Source organism: Triticum dicoccoides, chromosome 7A (assembly GCF_002162155.2).
Source record: "Triticum dicoccoides isolate Atlit2015 ecotype Zavitan chromosome 7A, WEW_v2.0, whole genome shotgun sequence".
Classification (NCBI taxonomy): domain Eukaryota; kingdom Viridiplantae; phylum Streptophyta; class Magnoliopsida; order Poales; family Poaceae; genus Triticum; species Triticum dicoccoides.
The window spans coordinates 16383379-16402433 of record NC_041392.1 but is presented as its reverse complement, the minus strand read 5'-3'; the positions used below and the strand labels follow the sequence as shown (position 1 = coordinate 16402433).

Below are 19055 nucleotides of genomic sequence, written 5' to 3'. Positions count from 1 at the left end.
CGAGCCACCTCTCTCCGCGGCCGGTGCGCCTCCCGCCGGCCGACCTACCCAAGGCACCCCCCGACCTACCAACCCGGGGTCGTTGTGCGCCGCCCACCAACCTTTGCGCGCCACCGGGAACCTGCTGCCACACTTCGCCATGGCCGCACGCTTCTCCGCAGCCCAACCGCCGCCGCCGCCGGGGATCCTCGAACACCATCAACCTGGCACGCAGTCCATGGCCGCCTCCCCATGCAGTCCCCTTCTTGCTGCCAATGCGAGTCCGGTCAACCCCTTCCTCTTCTTCTTCTCTTCCTCCGGTGATCTTCACCCCCTCGCCTGGATCCGACACCGGCACCGCCGCGCGCCTGGATTCGGTAGCCGCACCACCCGCGCAAGTGGATTCGGCCGCCGCACCGTTCTCGAGGCCCGTTCAACAGCCATACATTCGCGACGCGCTGTACCACCATGCACCGTGGCGCTCCACTCGAGTGTGCTCCTCTTCAACGTCAGCTACTGCCCCTCCCTCTCTACGTTGAACTCTTTCCGCATGAGGATTTGAACTTCTTTGAATTTTTTTCCCTGTAGGTGAGGAGAGAAACTCCTTAGTTCTCTCTTCTTCTCTTGATATTCTTGGGTCATCCGGATTGTACTCATCCGGATAGCTGCTCCTTTTGCTCTATGTGACCTGCGGGTCATCCGGCTGGTGAATAGCCCACTTTTGATGCCTAGCATGCTGCTGTTGCTTCTTGAGTGCGGATGTTGTGGATCGTTCCTTCTCTCAACTAGTGCTCCCGCGTGCTGTTGTTCTGTATTGGTAAATGCTAATGGTGTGGCGCCATTGCTGCTCTCTTTCAGTAACGAATGTAGCTTCTTTCTCTAAGTGCAGGCTGCTGCTCTCTATCCATGTGGTACTCTCTCTCTCTCTCTCTCTCTCTCTCTCTCTCTCTGCTTCTCTCTATATGTGCGTGTTGTTACAGTTGCAACAGCACCTAATTATTGTGGATCTTGTGGTCAAATGACCTTTGTGAAGTGTGATGATTCTTGGTACGTTTGTGCAAAAGGAAAAAATATATATGTGTTTCTTCTTGGAATTTGATGTTCTCAAGGTTCTCGTTGTAATTCCCGTGAGACAAAATTCTCTAGTAATATTATTGCAAAGATTGAACACAATTCAACGACAAGAGGAAGGATCTTTTTTCTAGAAAAATAGATCAATTAAAAAAATATGTTGCAAATATGTTAAATATCTATTCTATGTTCATGTATTATTGTTTGTTTATCAAAAAAAGAAATGGAAAAAGCAAGGAGATCCTAAACGAAAGAACATATAGTAAACGAAAAGTATGGAATTAATAGAGGAACATGGTTAGTTCACAAAAAGAAGATAGAATTACCGAAGTTCAAAGATTATGGTCATTAAAGTTTGAAATGAGGGAAAATAAACACATTAAAAATAGTAGAACAAGTCAACAAGATTATACAAAAAAAAGGGATTTCCCCTTTTCTAAAATAATTCTAGGAGTTCGGACATGCTAACAAGAGAAGTAGAGACAACATGTACATTAGAAGAAAAAATGGTTAAACAAAGACAACAAAAAATGGAATTAAGAAAAACACATCATAGGTGCACACATAGAAAATTCACTTCAAAAAAAATTACAACATGTGAGCATCAGTGTGTGGGTGTGTGTTCTATTATGTGTGTGTGTGTGTAACTTTGCACAAAAATAAACTCTAGAAGTTCAAAAAACCCCAAAAAGCCTATAAGTTAAAAGACAAAAACAGTAGACAATTTTTTCCATCTCCGAAACTAAACCAAGAAGTTCAAATTTAAGATACATAGCAGGTCAATGTTTATAAGAAAATTAAAAAATTGTATCTAAAATAAAAGCAAGAAGTTCAAATTAACATAACACATGACTTTGATGCTTATTTTTTATAAAAAGAACATTGTTTTACGGTTTCAAAAAATGGAAAAAGAAAGTATTTTAAATAAACCAGGAAGTCCAAATTATAAAAAAAGACAAGTTCAATATTTATAAAAAAACACAAAGGTTTTCTTCGTTGCTGAAGAATAAAATTAAAGAAGTTCAAATTAAAATAAAAAGGAGTAGTTTGATGTTTACGAAAAACTCAAATTCATTCCATTTCTTGGAAAAATAAAAGTACGAGGTTCAATTTAAAAAAAATTCTCACTACATTCATTTTTTAGGTGTTGGAAAATGTACAGCAGAAGTTCAAGTTAAACTAAGAGGGTGATTCAGCGTTTATATAAGAATCAAAATTTTCATAGAAAAAGATTAAGAAAAATAACCAGGAAGTCCAAATTAAAAAGATGCAGAAGTTCGATGATTATAGAAAACTCAGATTTCCCTCGTTATTAAAGAATGGAAACAAGAAGTTCAAAAATAAAATAACAAGAAGTTCAACTTTTAAAAATAGAGCGCTTCAAAATTTCATAGAAAAAAATTAAGAAATAAAACAAGGAAGTCCAAATTAAAAAGATGCAGAAGTTTGATGATTATAGAAAACTCAGATTTATCTCGTTATTAAAGAATGGAAACAAGAAGTTCAAAAATAAAATAACTTCTAAAAAAGTTGTTGCTAGAAGTTCAAGTGCTCTGTCCGGGGAAGTTCAAAAATTCTTGTGAGAGAGGTTGAACAAAAATACATGATGGAAGTTCAAGATGAAAACAGCGGGAAGTTCAACTACTACACGAAATGCGTTTCAGATATGAAAATAAGAATAGAAAACAAAAAGCTTAAAAGATTTTGTTGCTAGAAGTTCACGTGCTACTCCCGGTGAAGTTCAAGATCTCTAGTGTGAGACGTCCGACCATCAGTTACATGTAAAAAACAGGCAAAAACGACGTTGTTTTACGCATTCAAAAATATATTTTGAACTGTTGCGAGTATGAAAAACTCATCAACACAAAAAAGTTGCGTGTTTTTAATAGCTTTCCATCGGAATATCATTTGCTCAATTACAGTAAGTGGTCTGAGAATTACGGGCGAAAAACATCACGTCAAAAAACAGAGTAAAGTTCAAACAGAACTACCACAGAATTTCAAGTACTTCACGCGATGCATTTTCGACGAATCTGTTTCGCGATAAAGGCAGAACGAATGATTTCGCCGTTTTCGAAATTACTTAAAAACGGCTAGGAATCAGAGAGAGTCTTCAACATGAAAAAGTTTTGCACTTTCCGTAGCTTTTTAACGGTATATTATTTGCATCATTCCGACAAAGTTCGTAGAGATTACATCGAAAATACGTTTTTAGCTATTTTCAGAATTGAGTTAAAACCGTAAAGAATTAGGAGAAACAATACATAGCAAAAAAATTCGCGTTTGTTCAAGATTTCCAACGCCATAGCATTTGCTGCATTCGGACGTACGGTTAAAAAATCAGCTCGAAAATACGAACTCGGTAGGACTTGTACCGTTTTCTAAATTACTATTAAACCGTTCAAAATTAGCAAAAACTTTCAACATGAAAAACTAGCGCATTTTCATAAGATTTCCAACGCCATATCATATGCCTCAATTGGATTAGCCGTTTAGATATGACATCGAAAATACGAACTCGGCTGTTTGGTTTGTGAAATTTTACGTTTTTCCAAATTACTCTTTCACCATAGGGAATTAGGGAAAACTTTCAACATGTGGAAGGAGCGGTTTTTCAGCAGCTTTTCAACGCCATATTGTATGCCTCATTCTGATAAACGATTTAGAAATGCGATCGAAAATACGATTCACGTTTTTTGTATGAAGAAAAAACGGTTTTCAAAACTGCTCTTAACCCGCTTACATTTTGCCAAAAATTTAACTCGGGTCATGATAATGGTGTCCATAGCTTTCCAACAGTATATAGCAAGCCCCATTTGGGCAATGTTGGCGGAAGTTCAACCTAGCACAAGGGGAAGTTCAGGTCGAACAACTCAGGCAGTAAAAATGCAAAAAACGCGAGTTCATCACGACCCGAGTGCAAAATCCGCCTATGAGCGAGATTCCTATTTTAAACATGTATTTAGTTGCTAAAAAACGTTTGCAGATTATACTAACATCATATAGAACACGACTAACAAGAATAATTCGCGGGGGAAGCCACGGTTGCGAAGATAGCCCGAAGGTCGGGTACGTACAGAGGGAAGTTCAGACGCGTTACTCAGGCAGTTCAGGTTGTGATCAGAATATTATTCTGATCCCGTGATCAGAATAGTGTTTATGTATATATATACACACACACATATATATATATATATATATATATATATATATATATAGGTGCATGAAATGTCTTTTATCGAAAAAAATCATCAAAAGTCATGGCATTTTCAAACTTTGGTCATAAAAACATATGAAATATCAGATACAAAAAAGAGAGTGCCAAAAAAAAACAAAGAGAAGGAAAACAAAAAATTAGAGCAGTTGTTACCAAGGGTCGATTATCGGCTCTCGGTAGTGGCCACTTTTTCCGAGAGCCCCTGTCGGTAAAGCATCTAAGCTAGATCTTTTACCTTCTTGTGCATTCTTGATAATACGTTTTTTGTTGTTGTTTGCTTCCATGCTTGGCAAAAAACCTTAGCACACCATAATTACCGTCTTCTGTTTTCTTTTCCAAATGGGCCTCGCCCGATTCTACAGACTGGCACCCCTCCGGTGGCCCCGACGGTCTAGGGCGTTGATCGGCACTGAGAGGGTGTAGTCCACGGTGAAGAACTGATTCTCCGTGTTAGTGCATGTCATCACGAGATGACAGACCAAGTCTAGGCCCATTCTTCGAGATAGTCTATGAGTAACGAGAGGGAATGTGTCCGGTTTGTGCAGGAAGTGCGGGTCCTGTTGCTCCGTTGGCCTCGAAACTTCTCCTGCTCACAAAGGAGGGCATCATGGGCCATCCGGTGGCCCCTGCGGTCTATGAAGTTGACCGGCACCGAGAGAGGGGTAGGCCACGGTCAACAACTGCTTCTTCTGATGTTTATTACTTTACACTCTTTAAAGTTCTCTCTCGGTGCCGGTCTAGGAAGTTTACCGGCACCGAGAGAGGGGGTAGGCCACGGTCAACAACTGCTTCTTCTCATGTTTATACTTTACACACTTTAAAGTTCTATCTCGGTGCCGGTCTAGGAAGTTGACCGACACCGAGAGAGGGGGTAGGCCACGGTCAAGAACTGCTTCTTCTCATGTTTTTACTTTACGCTCTTTAAAGTTCCCTGTCAGTGCCGGTCTAGGAAGTTGACCGGCACCGAGAGAGGGGGTAGGCCATGGTCAACAACTGCTTCTTCTCATGTTTATTACTTTACACTCTTTAAAGTTCTCTCTCGGTGCCGGTCTAGGAAGTTGACCGACACTGAGAGAGGGGGTAGGCCACGGTCAACAACTGCTTCTTCTCATGTTTATTACTTTAGACTCTTTAAAGTTCTCTCTCGGTGCCGGTCTAGGAAGTTGACCGGCACCAAGAGAGGGGGTAGGCCACGGTCAACAACTGCTTCTTCTCATGTTTTTTACTTTACACTCTTTAAAGTTGAGTTTTGAAAAAATCTAACCCAATAAGCATATATATATATATATATATATATATATATATATATCTATGAGTGCATCAAAAGTCTTTATCGAAAAAATTCATCAAAAGTCATGGCATTTTCAAACTTTGGTCATAAAAACATATGAAATATCAGATACAAAAAAGAGAGTGCCAAACAAAAACACAAAGAGAAGGAAAACAAAAAATTAGAGCAGTTGTAACCGAGGGTCGATTATCGGCTCTTGGTAATGGCCACTTTTTCCGAGAGCTCCTCTCGGTAAAGCATCTAACCTAGATCCTTTTCCTTCTTGTGCATTCTCTATAATATGTATTATACTTTTTTTTTGTACTTTTCTTCCATGCTTGGCAAACAACCTTAGCACATCATAATTACCATCTTGTGTTTTCTTTTTTAGATGGGCCTCGCCCGGTCCTACAGACAGGCACCCCTCTGGTGGCCCCGACGGTCTAGAGTGTTGTTCGCCCCTAAAAGGGTGTAGGCCACGGTGAATAAATGCTTCTTCGTGTTAGTGCATGCCATCGCGAGATCACAGACTAAGTCTAGGCCCGTTCTGTCACGGGATCACCCACCAAAGACTCTGTCTCGCGGACGAACGCAGCCGGTCCTCGACGTTCCCGCCCCGTGTGTGTGGTTTGTGAGGCATGTGCCACGTCAAGGACGTGCGTTGCTCATTCAAATTGCACACCATACCTGCATGCATCTGCGTGGGACACACGCATGTAGGGGTGCCCCCCCTCGGGCAGGCTCCTGATCGAGCACCCATCCGGTGGCCCCGGCGGTCTAAGGTGTTGATCGGCACTGAGAGGGTGTAGTCCACGGTGAATAACTGACTCTCCGTGTTAGTGGATGTCATCACGAGATGACAGACCAATTCTAGGCCCGTTCTTCGAGATAGTCTATGAGTATCGAGAGGGAATGTGTCCGGTTTGTGCAGGAAGTGCGGGTCCTATTGCTCCGTTGGCCTCGAAACTTCTCGTGCTCACAAAGGAGGGCACCACATGTATATGCATGGGCCATCCGGTGGCCCCTGCGGTCTATGAAGTTGATCGGCACCGAGAGAGGGGGTAGGCCACGGTCAACAACTGCTTCTTCTCATGTTTATTACTTTACACTCTTTAAAGTTCTCTCTCGGTGCCGGTCTAGGAAGTTGACCCGCACCGAGAGAGGGGGTAGGCCACGGTCAACAACTGCTTCTTCTCATGTTTATACTTTACACTCTTTAAAGTTCTCTCTCAGTGCCGGTCTAGGAAGTTGACCGGCACCAAGAGAGGGAGTAGCCCACAGTCAAGAATTGCTTCTTCTCGTGTTTTTACTTTACACTCTTTAAAGTTCTCTGTCAGTGCCGGTCTAGGAAGTTGACCGGCACCGAGAGAGGGGGTAGGCCACGGTCAACAACTGCTTCTTCTCATGTTTATTACTTTAGACTCTTTAAAGTTCTCTCTCGGTGCCGGTCTAGGAAGTTGACCGGCACCAAGAGAGGGGGTAGGCCACGGTCAACAACTGCTTCTTCTCATGTTTTTTACTTTACACTCTTTAAACTTGAGTTTTGAACAAATCTAACCCAATAAGCGTATAGATATATCTATGAGTGCATCAAAAGTCTTTTATCGAAAAAATTCATCAAAAGTCATGGCATTTTCAAACTTTGGTCATAAAATCATATGAAATATCAGATACAAAAAAGAGAGTGCCAAACAAAAACACAAAGAGAAGGAAAACAAAAAATTAGTGTAGTTGTTACCGAGGGTCGATTATCGGCTCTCGGTAATGGCCACTTTTCCCGAGAGCCCCTCTCGGTAAAGCATATAACCTAGATCCTTTTCCTTCTTGTGCATTCTCGATAATATGTATTATACTTCTTTTGTTCTTTTCTTCCATCCTTGGCAAACAACCTTAGCACGTCATAATTACCGTCTTGAGTTTTCTTTTTCAGATGGGCCTCGCCCGGTTCTACAGACTGGCACCCCTTCGGTGGCCCCGACGGTCTAGGGTGTTGTTCGGCCCCGAGAGGGTGTAGGCCACGGTGAATACTGCTTCTTCGTGTTAGTGCATGTCATCGCGAGATCACAGACTAAGTCTAGGCTCGTTCTGTCACGGGATCACCCACCAAAGACTCTGTCTCGCGGTCTAGGAAGTTGACCGGCACCGAGAGAGGGGGTAGGCCACGGTCAACAACGGCTTCTTCTCATGTTTATTACTTTACACTCTTTAAAGTTCTCTCTCGGTGCCGGTCTAAGAATTTAACCGGCACCGAGAGAGGGGGTAGGCCATGGTCAACAACCGCTTCTTTTCATGTTTTTTTACTTTGCACTCTTTAAAGTTCTCTCTCGGTGCCGGTCTAGGAAGTTGACCGGCACCGAGAGAGGGGGTAGACCACGGTCAACAACTGCTTCTTCTCATGTTTATTACTTGTATCAGGTACATATGCGCGGGCCGTTCTTCCCGGGAGAACATGATTGGAATACGCCAGTAGGTGTTCCAGGTACAATTTGAGGCCGTGTTGTGCCTGGACGTGTCCGCGGGCCTTTGAGGGCCGGAGTTTGCCGTCTGTGGCTCTAGATGCTCTTAGTATCTGTACCACGTATATATGACCTTGCAGGTGTTTTCGATACAATGATTAGAATAAGGCAAGTAGGTGTTCGGGGTACAAGTTGTGGCCGTGTTGTGCACGGGCACGTACGTGAGCGTTCGAGGGCCCGAATTTGTTGTTTGTGGCTGTAGATGCCCTTAGCGCTTGTACCAGGTACATATGCGCGGGCCGGTGTTCCTGGGACAACATAATTATAATGCGTCAGTAGGTGTACAGTGTACATGCTTTGGCCATGTTGTGCCCAGGCATGTTCCCGGGCATTTGAGGGCACGCATTTGCCGTCTGTGGTTGTAGATGCTCTTAGCACTTGTACTAGGTACATATGCTCGCGCAGGTATTCCGGTACAACATGATTAGGACACGCAAGTAGGTGTTCGGGGTACAAGTTGTGGCCATGTTGTGCCCGGTCACGTCCGTGGATATAGATGATCTTAGCACTTGTACCAGGTACATATGACCTTTTAAATATTCCCGGTACAACATGATTAATAGGACACAGGGAGGAAGAAGATGGCCCCCATGTTCCCAAAGTTGGTATTCACGTCATTTCATTGCAGGCCCATTGTTCTCCTGGTCGCTCTGCCGGATTTGCTGCTGCACTCGTTGATCTGCAGGTACAAGCCTATTTTTGCCCCCGTTATTGTTGGATGACGCTCATCAGCGATTTTTCTTTGTTTTTCTTGCAGATTTGTCCATTATTTGCGAATTCTTGTGCTTTTGGTCGATCCCCTGGTCGGTTCCTCCTTCGATCTGTGTCTGCGCATCGTCTGCTAGTAGGCTCGCGCATCTCCCTTCATGCATCAGCAGGTTAACCCTCTTATCCTCCTACTTTTCCACTCCTCTTCGTTTCCAGGGCTAGGTGCATGGTTGTATGGTGACATGATTGGCGTGCAGGCTGACCAATGATGGCCTTTTGTTTCTTTTCTTGTTATAGGCCAACAGTATTATTTTCTTTGCTTGTTTTTAGTGGAATGTACATCTATGCCTTTCGTTCCTTGTTTGTATCCTGGAAGGACCTGCAATTGTTGTTTCTTTGTGCATGGAATGTTGATGGTCTTGTTTCTTTGTGCATGAAATGCTGCCTTGATCGTAACTTCCAAAGCTTGAAGTTGCAATTCGTGGTTTTGTTACATATGAAAAACTCAGGGTTATTTTTCCGTGTTTGACAATTTTCATGGTCATCAGGTTTTGGTAGTCATGAGATACTTATTTGACCAGAGCTTGGTTTTATAGATTGACTTGCACAATAAGAAGGTTAGTTGCACATTATTCCCTCTAATGGTAGCAAAAATGTTTAGTGTGTGATTCGTTTGGTTAAATCTGAGTGAGTCAGTATGTGTTTAGCTTGAGGATTAGATATATCTCGTGGCTGACTAATTTTAGGGACTATACCTATCATTGTTGCAGTTCGGTGGAATCGGTTGATTGGGGCTTGTGGGGCAGAAGGAATGGGATACGTTTTGCATCGGCTTGTGTTGTTCGAATATTCCTTGCTAAATTAATTAGACTAGTCGCAAACCCGTGCATTCGCACGGGCTTGCTTACTTAATAGTGTATATGGATAAAGATCAAACTACTTTTAGAATTTGGATTTAGCTTAGAGTCCAACACATGTGAAACACCGTAAAATTTTCAATTTTGGTATTGATATATATTTTGAAAGAAAATATACTTTTATGTAAGAATATTTTTTTCTGGAATATTTGTTGTGGCCCATAAATATATATTAATTCTGATTTCTTATTCTATCTGACCTATATAGAAAATGCATGCCTATGCAGTTTATGAACCATTGTTAGGTCTTATTGTAAAGTAGGACAGCTTCTTTCATGTTGAATTGGTTTCAAATGTGAATTTTGTAAGGACGGAGTACCTTGTACTCTGGATGATTGGTATTTGAGAACTCCTATTCTATGTGATCTTGAAAGTAGTTATTATTCAGGAAATCAAATCGTCAGCAGGAGAAATCATACGAAGAAAGCTATTGGTGGAATGACATGTACATCATAAGATCATTTAATTGGATACTATAGGATTGATTGTAGCTATGAAGTCTATATAAATTCCATTTGGTTGGGAAATATACCATAGTGAAAAATAAATTAATAAAGAAAAGTGAGAATGGAACAAACAGGTCGATTAAAAAATCCAATAGCATTGGGACTTTGCATGAAACGATAGTTGAATGAATCAATAGGGTTGATATTTTATAAAACATAATGGTATCCTATATGTACATGTCAAGAATTATTAAGAATGTGTATGAGGACACACCGTACTGATTTGTTACAAATGCAAGTAATTTACAGTATAGAAAGTTATTTCTACCCAAATTTATCGGTTCATATACCTATACTTCTGGTCTAATTGGTGGGAAGAAAAGATGATCACAATATATACACGACCCTTGTCAGCCCAAAATGAGGTTGTATACTGAATTTTATTGTAGTTTCTCATCATAAATCCTATGGAAGGAGCTAGCTGACCTGAAATAGATGTGCCAACTATTAAATGACACTAAGGTCTTATGCTGACATATAGTAGGTTTAGTTTCTTCCAGCAATTCCATTGTAGGCCTAATTATTTCATGTCATAATGTCAACTAAGCCATTTGAGTTGCAATTGTAAGTCTTTTGAACTATTATTCATCCCACGGTGTGAATATTTAATCATATGAATATGCAAATGAGTTTCTGTTTTGCCTTGCATTTCACATATTGTACTAAATGAGTTTCTTCGATTAGATCGTGCTTATATCAACTAACTAAAGGAAAACTACAAAAAAATACATGAAACTCCTTACTGTCTTAACGCCTGATGGTAATAAAGAAAAACTGTATCATGTTATGAATTAATGAGATTATTAATAAGTGATATATACTAATTTCCAGGAACTAATACCCCAGCAATAAATTAATATGTTTGAGTAGCAATTTGCCTATATAATCAACCATTCAAACCACAAATTAGTAGACCCACCAAGAAAACATGAAGAATAAAAACAAATAATTCATACTTAATTATAATCCACTTGTGCATACTACGTACAAACATCACCATCCCACCATCATCTAGCACCTTAGTTTTAAATAACTTCTACATTGATTCATGACTTTTATGTAGCAGAGGATCAGAGAAATTCAATGGATAAATATCTTCTACATCGATTCCTTTTTCTGATACTGCATGTACGTATAAGTGCAGTCTAACAAACTACAAAAGGAGCTAATCCAATACCTACTCCATCAGACGTTAAGACATTCACCGAGTCAGACCACCTCTTCTCATGATACACACGCTGAAGGATGCACTGTAAATTAAACTGCACAATCAAACATACACACAAATGAGCCACTGTTGCAGGATGAAATAGCAATATACATGTTTCTTTTATTCCATTACATTAAATATCTTCAGTGCACACATGCTATACCTGAACCGAGAGTTATTCATACGGGCACCAAGATGTTATTGCATACCGGCATGGCACCATACACAGGCCAGCGATGAGAAGCAACAGAGCAGTTCATGTTGGACTCGCACCGTCGGAAATCTGTGCTGCGCCGTCCACCTAGTCTGGTGGAACCATAGATAACTATAGGTGATCAGCTGCGCCACTTTGCATTGTTTCATACTTTATACATGAGATGTAATAGTAAGAATCGTTCAAGTCAATATGCTTGTACCAAATCAACATAGAGAAATCAGCACTTGTGATAACAGAGAGTAATCAATGCGTCAGATCTTGGTCAAACTCGCCTGGGACTACAAATTCCAATGAAATTGCATACGAAGCCAGGACCTATCATGGACTGTTGTCTCTAGGAAATACCTGTACATGTAGTTCCATGGAAACAACTCAGAGTTAGACGATTTCATCTTATCAAACTGGAGCCGCAGGTGCAAGTTGAAAGATCAATGGAGGGCAGTCGATGGAGTATTGTACCTTGCGACGGGTGGATGAGATAGAGAATGATGTGCAGAGGAGGGAAGAACTGGAAGGCATTGTTCCTTGTGGTCTCGCCGGAGGATAGAAGAATGATGTGCTACAATCGATCGGAGGTCCAGGATGGTAGAAGACATGGAAGGAAATGGCGGCTGCTAGGTTAGATCTAAACATGTACTATGACTGTGCCATGATACGGTGAGTACTGTTACCCAGTTAAAGAAATAGAGATGTGTATGTGACACTTTTTCTTTGTGAGGGACATGTACGTCTACACGTGAAAGATTGGGAGATTTTTTGTTTTTGTTCTTAGAGCGTGGGAGATGTTAAAGAAAGAGAGATTATTAGTGTTGATCGTGGGAGAGAGATGTGTACGTGACAATTGTTTTTGAGGGATATGTACGTCACAATATTTTAAACGTGAGAGCTTGGGAAATTCTGTTCGTGAAGGAGATATCCATGAGATTTTCTTTTCTTTTTTGAGAGATACATGAGAGATTGGACCTGAATCATAATAGTTCGGTCCCGCCAACTTAACGATGAGAGATTGGAAGATTTGGGTCGTGAGGTAGATGTCCACGAGAATGTTTTTTCTTTTTAGGGCAATACATGCGAGATTGGATCTGAACCGTAATAATTCGGTCCCACCAGATTAACGACTTGTAAAATCTAATTAACGTGAGAATTTCTTGTGAGTCTAGAATTAGTATAGGTATAGATAGATAGATAGATGGTGTGTTTACTGGTTTGATTTGGTTAATCTCTGCTGGGCCATTGTCCTAATGAAGTATCTTTGTCTATTCTGGATGCTTGTGAAGGACAGGAGTGACATGCTGTGTGCTGAATTGTGTTGTTAGATTTGGTCACCCTAGGTTATTTAGATGGTTTCATTGTTGATTTTCTTTTATTAATCCTTGCTTAGTCATTTATCTGAATGATCAGTTAGCTCGATGATGATGACGCTTGCGGCCCGTTCTTTTCTTCTTTTTAGCTCTAATCCATGTTCCTGCTAGGTTGTCCATGATATGTGGGTTGAGTTGTATCGGGTTTAGCCCGTTTTTCTACAAATTAACATGGAAATTCTCATTCTCTTCTTAGTTAATGAAAATGTCAAGTATTTGCCCCTTCCAAAAAATTAAGGTCGGCAAGAAGATTTAGATAACAATTTTTTTTACTATTTGAAGTTACACAATTATATCACTCTATTGAATATGGTGGGTGGTCATGTAATTATAGCGGCCATCCAAACAAATAAAGTTAAAAGTGATGTGTGTGCCACTCAAGGATTAGTGATAGAGGTACTTGTTTTCAGGGCTAAATGGCTCGATCATTTCAATCAATATCGTTGTATATAAGACACATCTACTATCCAGTATACTTAAGTAGTTGATCCCCACCATTCTATTTTCTACACATGCCACCTCATCAAAGGCCCAAAGTACGTGTAGAGCCATCACTTGCTAGTACTAATGGCTCATTAAGGAAACCACAGAAATACTTGAGGAATATGGAGACGGTTTCAATCTCCAATCCATCAGGCAACAATTTTGCAATAAGAAAGGTAAGGAAGCAACCAACTGATGTCCTATCAAAACTGACAAATTCACCTACTATGCATATGTGACGCAACAGAAAGGACGTTCCAAATTATTCCATTTCATATTGAGCTTTGATTTCGATAATCTTGTGTACTATAATCTGATACTACATTTGTGGCCCGACCCAGTACATATATAGTACACATGATAAGGATACAGTCGTACATTACAAGGCCAATATTAAAGCCAATAAAAACTTATATTTATTCTTGTTAATATATAACCCCTCTGCTTCCGAGAACTCCGTCTTATACGAAGCCTGATGCTCACATACACTTCGTTCAGAGAGCATTGATTGATGGTATTTCCAGAGTATGTTTACACTGTTTACTGATCCATCCGACACGCTTCTGCTCATTGTCATATATCACAAGCAAATCCTGCATTGTAACATCTGCAAGGCAGAAGATCAAACTGGAAATCATTACTAAAAACCTGCATGGTGTACTCGTTGAAGAAACTGGACAATATTTGTGACTTCACAAACCTCCAATTATTATCATTTGGCCACCAGCCTTTGGTGTCCGAAGGATGCCCAAGCATACATTCTTTTCTCCCTGCCACAAACAAGCAAAGAATATTACCTTCTATATCATCTGACGTTGCACACAGTATGCATTAAATTGACTGGTTTAAGGTTTACCGTGAGTGCGAGGTAGTTTTCTGGTGGGATATGCATGACTTTGTTGGTAAATTCAAGCGCTAGTGGCTTGAATTTCCTCTTGACCAGTTGGATTGATTGGAATGGGCCCTTCCAACATACAGGAAGCGCATGATCAGTCACCCTTTGAAGTGAGCCGCTGACACTCCTCTTCACCTGAAAGACCCAAACGGAATTAATTCCCTGCATGTCCTGTTTATCTGTTCAAATGTACTAATCATCATTGAGATTTGAGATTTACTTCTCTAACAAGCTCGGAGTACACCTGGTCAGGTATGTAGGTTTATGTGGTACCACTGTCAAAGACCACCATTTTCTGACTGCCTATCTTCTCTCCGCCAAGTAACAGCTGTGCTGGGCCAGGTGTGTAGTAATGGCTGGCAAAAAAAAGGAGTTGTGTGTATAGTGTTTGGAACCAATTGAAAAGAAAACAACTATATCAAAGACAGCCTCCTCGAACTATAAATATTAAAGTTATATATGATGGGATGCAGGAATAACCAAATACTAAAACTGACACCCAATACTTGATGAACTCATGATCACAAAAAAGCACCTGATGGTGGTTAATAAAAATTTACCTGTATTTTCTCATGGGGGCCCAGGTTATGTGGTCGGGTAAGTGATGCTCCCCGACGAAGAGGTAGCCCCCTCCATCGATGCTGAGACAGTGCCCAATGATATCCTTGCGGATCACGTTATGCGCCTTCAATTGCGCGACAAAACCTACCTTTCCCATCCCAAGACCAAGGACGCCATCTACGGGTGAATCTTTCAGTGGTTTCTGGTTACATCCACATCTGCACAAACAAAGCGTGACCATAATCAACATACAAATCCAGTAGGCAGTGCACATGCGAGAACATATCAGTTAGGAGTGTCTTACCCGAACCCGAAGAAAATTTGTACTCTCCTGGAAGGAAGAGAGGGAGAGAGCACATCGACAGACACCGTGTCGTTGACGATGAACCCTTCCGATGACGTCCCGCCAACATACTGAATATGGTAGTGACATTCGTGTGGATGTTGAGTGTAACATCGAGGTTCCGGATAATGAGGTAGGTCTTTGTGGAGATCAGTACAAAACTGATCTCCACACATCACCTTCTTGTGATGTCTATTTGGCTCATATGGTCGATGGGGTCCCTAGTGGTATATGCAACACCAAGTTAATTAACAGATGCAACTGTAAGACAATAAATCTGTAATATTGTTACCTTGCAGGTATTGCACTGGTGGCCCGGGTACTTGCACTCCAGCCACGTGAGATTGCTGCCAGTGTCGATGTCCAGTGAGTAGGGCTTCCCACCAATGTTCATCGTGACATAGAAGTAACTGCGTAGGTACAGAAAACCATGTCAAATATATGGAACAGAAAGAAAACTTAAAGTCTGAGAAGGACGATCAAAGCCTGTCAATTGCATGCCATGTAGGGAATGGAGAAACATACCCAACAGGGTGGACGCTGCCTTCCAGCGGCAACTGGATGTAGGAGGAAGAGGACGGCGCTAGTTGCAGCAGGAGCAGGAGGAGTCCGATGATCGGAGACCACATGGCCGCCATGGTGGGGGAAGAAGGCCGAGCGCGCTGGGGTTTCACTTGTCTGCTGAAACTCTCTGTTTTCTTCCTTTGATGGTGCCAACACTAGCAGGGTGGTGAGGTATTTATAGCCGTTGGCCCCCCAACTTAATGCCCTCCACTGCTTTTTATTACCCATGTTTTGTGGTCTGCGGGGGCATGCATAATGTATAAGCATGGTTTCTAACCCTGCATTTAATAATGAATAAATGACACAAGACAAGAGTTGCCTTATCTAGAGTCCTTGATTTGAGGAGGAAGCCATTCCCAAATCATTAACTAGTGCTAATGCTAATGGCGCATTGTGGCTAGTGCTAATGGCTCATTTTGCACACCACAGAAATATATAAGCAACACGATTACAACAGTGTATGTAGTTGCCACTCCTTAATTTCTGCCTAATCTTCCTCCATGTTAATACAAGACATACTTTATTTGGAAGGCGAGACCTGGCACTCTACATTGCCTAAGGTGCAAGAACCAGTGTTTGAATGGATCGGTTAATTATTCAGGTTTGACCTGAAAATCATGTACACAGTTAGTTGCTGACTCTCCTGTACCCAACTTCATACAACAATACTACCTATACAAGTTTATCGGATTTGAGAAGCAAGAAGTAAGCCATATTGAAGACAATGTTGTTTCGGAAGTACACAGCAACTCACACGCACAGTTCTGAGTCCGATATAAAGCATTACAATCTTCCAAAAAATTGAAAACCATGCAAGCATCAGATAGATTGTGTCTCAATAGATTTACAGCTTCAATGAATGTGATGCCACAGTAAGGACTCCGTCTCAATATGTACAGGAAGTGCATACAGGTTAGTACGTAACTTACCATTTGCCTCTACTACATGCTCATCCTTGTCTCCATTCGTAGCTCATGTTCGCCAGGCATGCTAAGACAACACAGACTTTATTTGGATGGCAATAATTAAATATGTCGTGAGGACAAAGACGCTTTCAAGCTCCACTCTGTGAAGCAACAACTATTTGAAATTAGTAAAACGTAAGGAAGGGAGAGGCTATCGATGAAATGGGAATGTGCTAAGCGCTATTGCTAGTGGTGCACTACGGAACTGACAAAGTTTCCAGAATACATGGTTATGTATATATATCGTTGGCACTCCCACATCGTAGCTATATACTCCTTCCGTTCCTAAATATAAGTCTTTGTAGAGATTCCACTATGAACTACATACGGAGCAAAATGAGTGAACCTACACTCTAAAATACATCTATATATATGTAGAGCCACCACTGGCCAGTACTAATGGCTCATTATGGAAACCACAGAAATACCTGAGGAATATGGAGACGGTTTCAATCTCCAATCCATCAAGCAACAATTTCGCAATAAGAAAGATATAGAAGAAACCAACTGGTGTCCTATCAAAACTGACAAATTCACCTACCATGCATGTGTGATGCAACAGAAAGGACGTTCCAAATTATTCCAATTGATATTGAGCTTTGATTTCAATAATCTTGTGGAATTTGAAGTTAAATGGCTTTGCAATTTGTGCGTTTTATGAGATAGAGAAGTATCTTGTTGTTAGTTAAAATCTGACATCATCCATTGCTACAGGACATCATTCCTCTGTTAGTGTTTAAACTGTAACTAACCAAAGAACAGTACTATGACCTTTTTATGCATATCGTTGATTTTTTTTTCAAAGGGCAACTAAGCTATTACCCAGAATGCGAAAATCATGTAATTATTCAGGTTTGACCTGAAAATCGCGTATACACATTTAGTTGTAGACTCACATGTATTCCACTCACATTTAGCAGTGAATGTCTTCTATGTAGGATTCTAGTTTTTGGTAACCATTGTCACTGGAACAGCCTAAAAATAAAGGCTCCATTTTTAAGATTTCCAATTTGATTTTTACCCATCGAAGTCAGAAAAAAAAAGATGAAGGCATGATATTAGAAGGTTGTTACAATTTCTCTGATGGACAGAAACTTGGTTTCAGATAGGCATGCAGATGAAACGCAGGTTAAATAGTTCATAGCCACTGTAACATTAATATCAGTTTGCTACAAATTAACAGGGCAATTCTCACTCTCTTCTTAATTAATGAAAATGTCAAGTCTTTGTCCCTGTTCCAAAAAGTTAAGGTCGGCGAGAAGATTTAGATACCAAAATTTTGAAGTTACACAATTATATCACTCAATTGAATATGGTGGGTGCTCATGCAATTATAGCGGCCTTCCAAGCAAATTAAGTAAAAAGTGATGTGTGCGCCAATCAATGATTAGTGATAGAGGTACTTGTTTTCAGGGCTATATGGCTCGACAATTTGAATCAATATATATGTTTCTATATAAGACACATCTAGTATCTAGTATACTTAAGTAGTTGATCCCCACTACTCTATTTTCTACACGCTGCGACCTCATCAAATGACCAAAGTACAGGTATAGCCACCACTGGCTAGTACTAATAGCCCATTGTGGAAACCACAGAAATACTTGAGGAATATGGGGACCGTTTCAATCTCCAATCCATTAAGCAACAATTTCGCAATAAGAAAGATATAGAAGGAACCAACTGATGTCCTATCAAAACTGACAAATTCACCTACCTTGCATATATATGTGATGCAACAGAAAGGACGTTCCAAATTATTCCATTTGATATTGAGCTTTCAATAATGTTGTGGAACTTGAAGTTAAAATGGCTTTGTTATTTGTACGTTTCATGAGATAGAGAAGTAACTTGTTGTTAGTTAAAATCTGACATTATCCTTCGCTACAGGACATCATTTCTCTGTTAATGTTTAAACTGTAAATAACCAAAGAACAGTAGTATGACCTTTTTGTGCATATCGTTGATTTTTTTTTCAATGGGCAACAAAGCTATTGCCCAGCAAATGAAAATCATGTAATTATACAGGTTTGACCTGAAAATCACGTATACACATTTAGTTGTAGACTCACATGTATTCCACTTCATATAACTTTACTACCCATACTATTTTCTCAGAATTGGGAAGCAAGTAGTAACACATATGAGTAACTTGAAATATGATACCAGCCGATAATTTGGGGCCTGGCCAAGTACATATATAGTACACATGATAAGGATAAAGTCGTACATTACAAGGCCAATATTAATGCCAATAAAAAAGGACCAGATG

The 19055-nt window shown here is 40.6% G+C and overlaps 1 long non-coding RNA gene across 1 annotated transcript; it reads right to left on the bottom strand.

Annotated features, from left to right (window-relative positions):
• Positions 1–13844: 13844 nt before the first annotated feature.
• LOC119328108 lies at positions 13845–14462 on the bottom strand. Its single transcript, XR_005158840.1, has 3 exons — positions 14312–14462; positions 14156–14225; positions 13845–14062 (listed from the first exon to the last, which is right to left on the bottom strand). It is a non-coding gene; the product is annotated as an uncharacterized LOC119328108 (long non-coding RNA).
• Positions 14463–19055: the final 4593 nt, after the last annotated feature.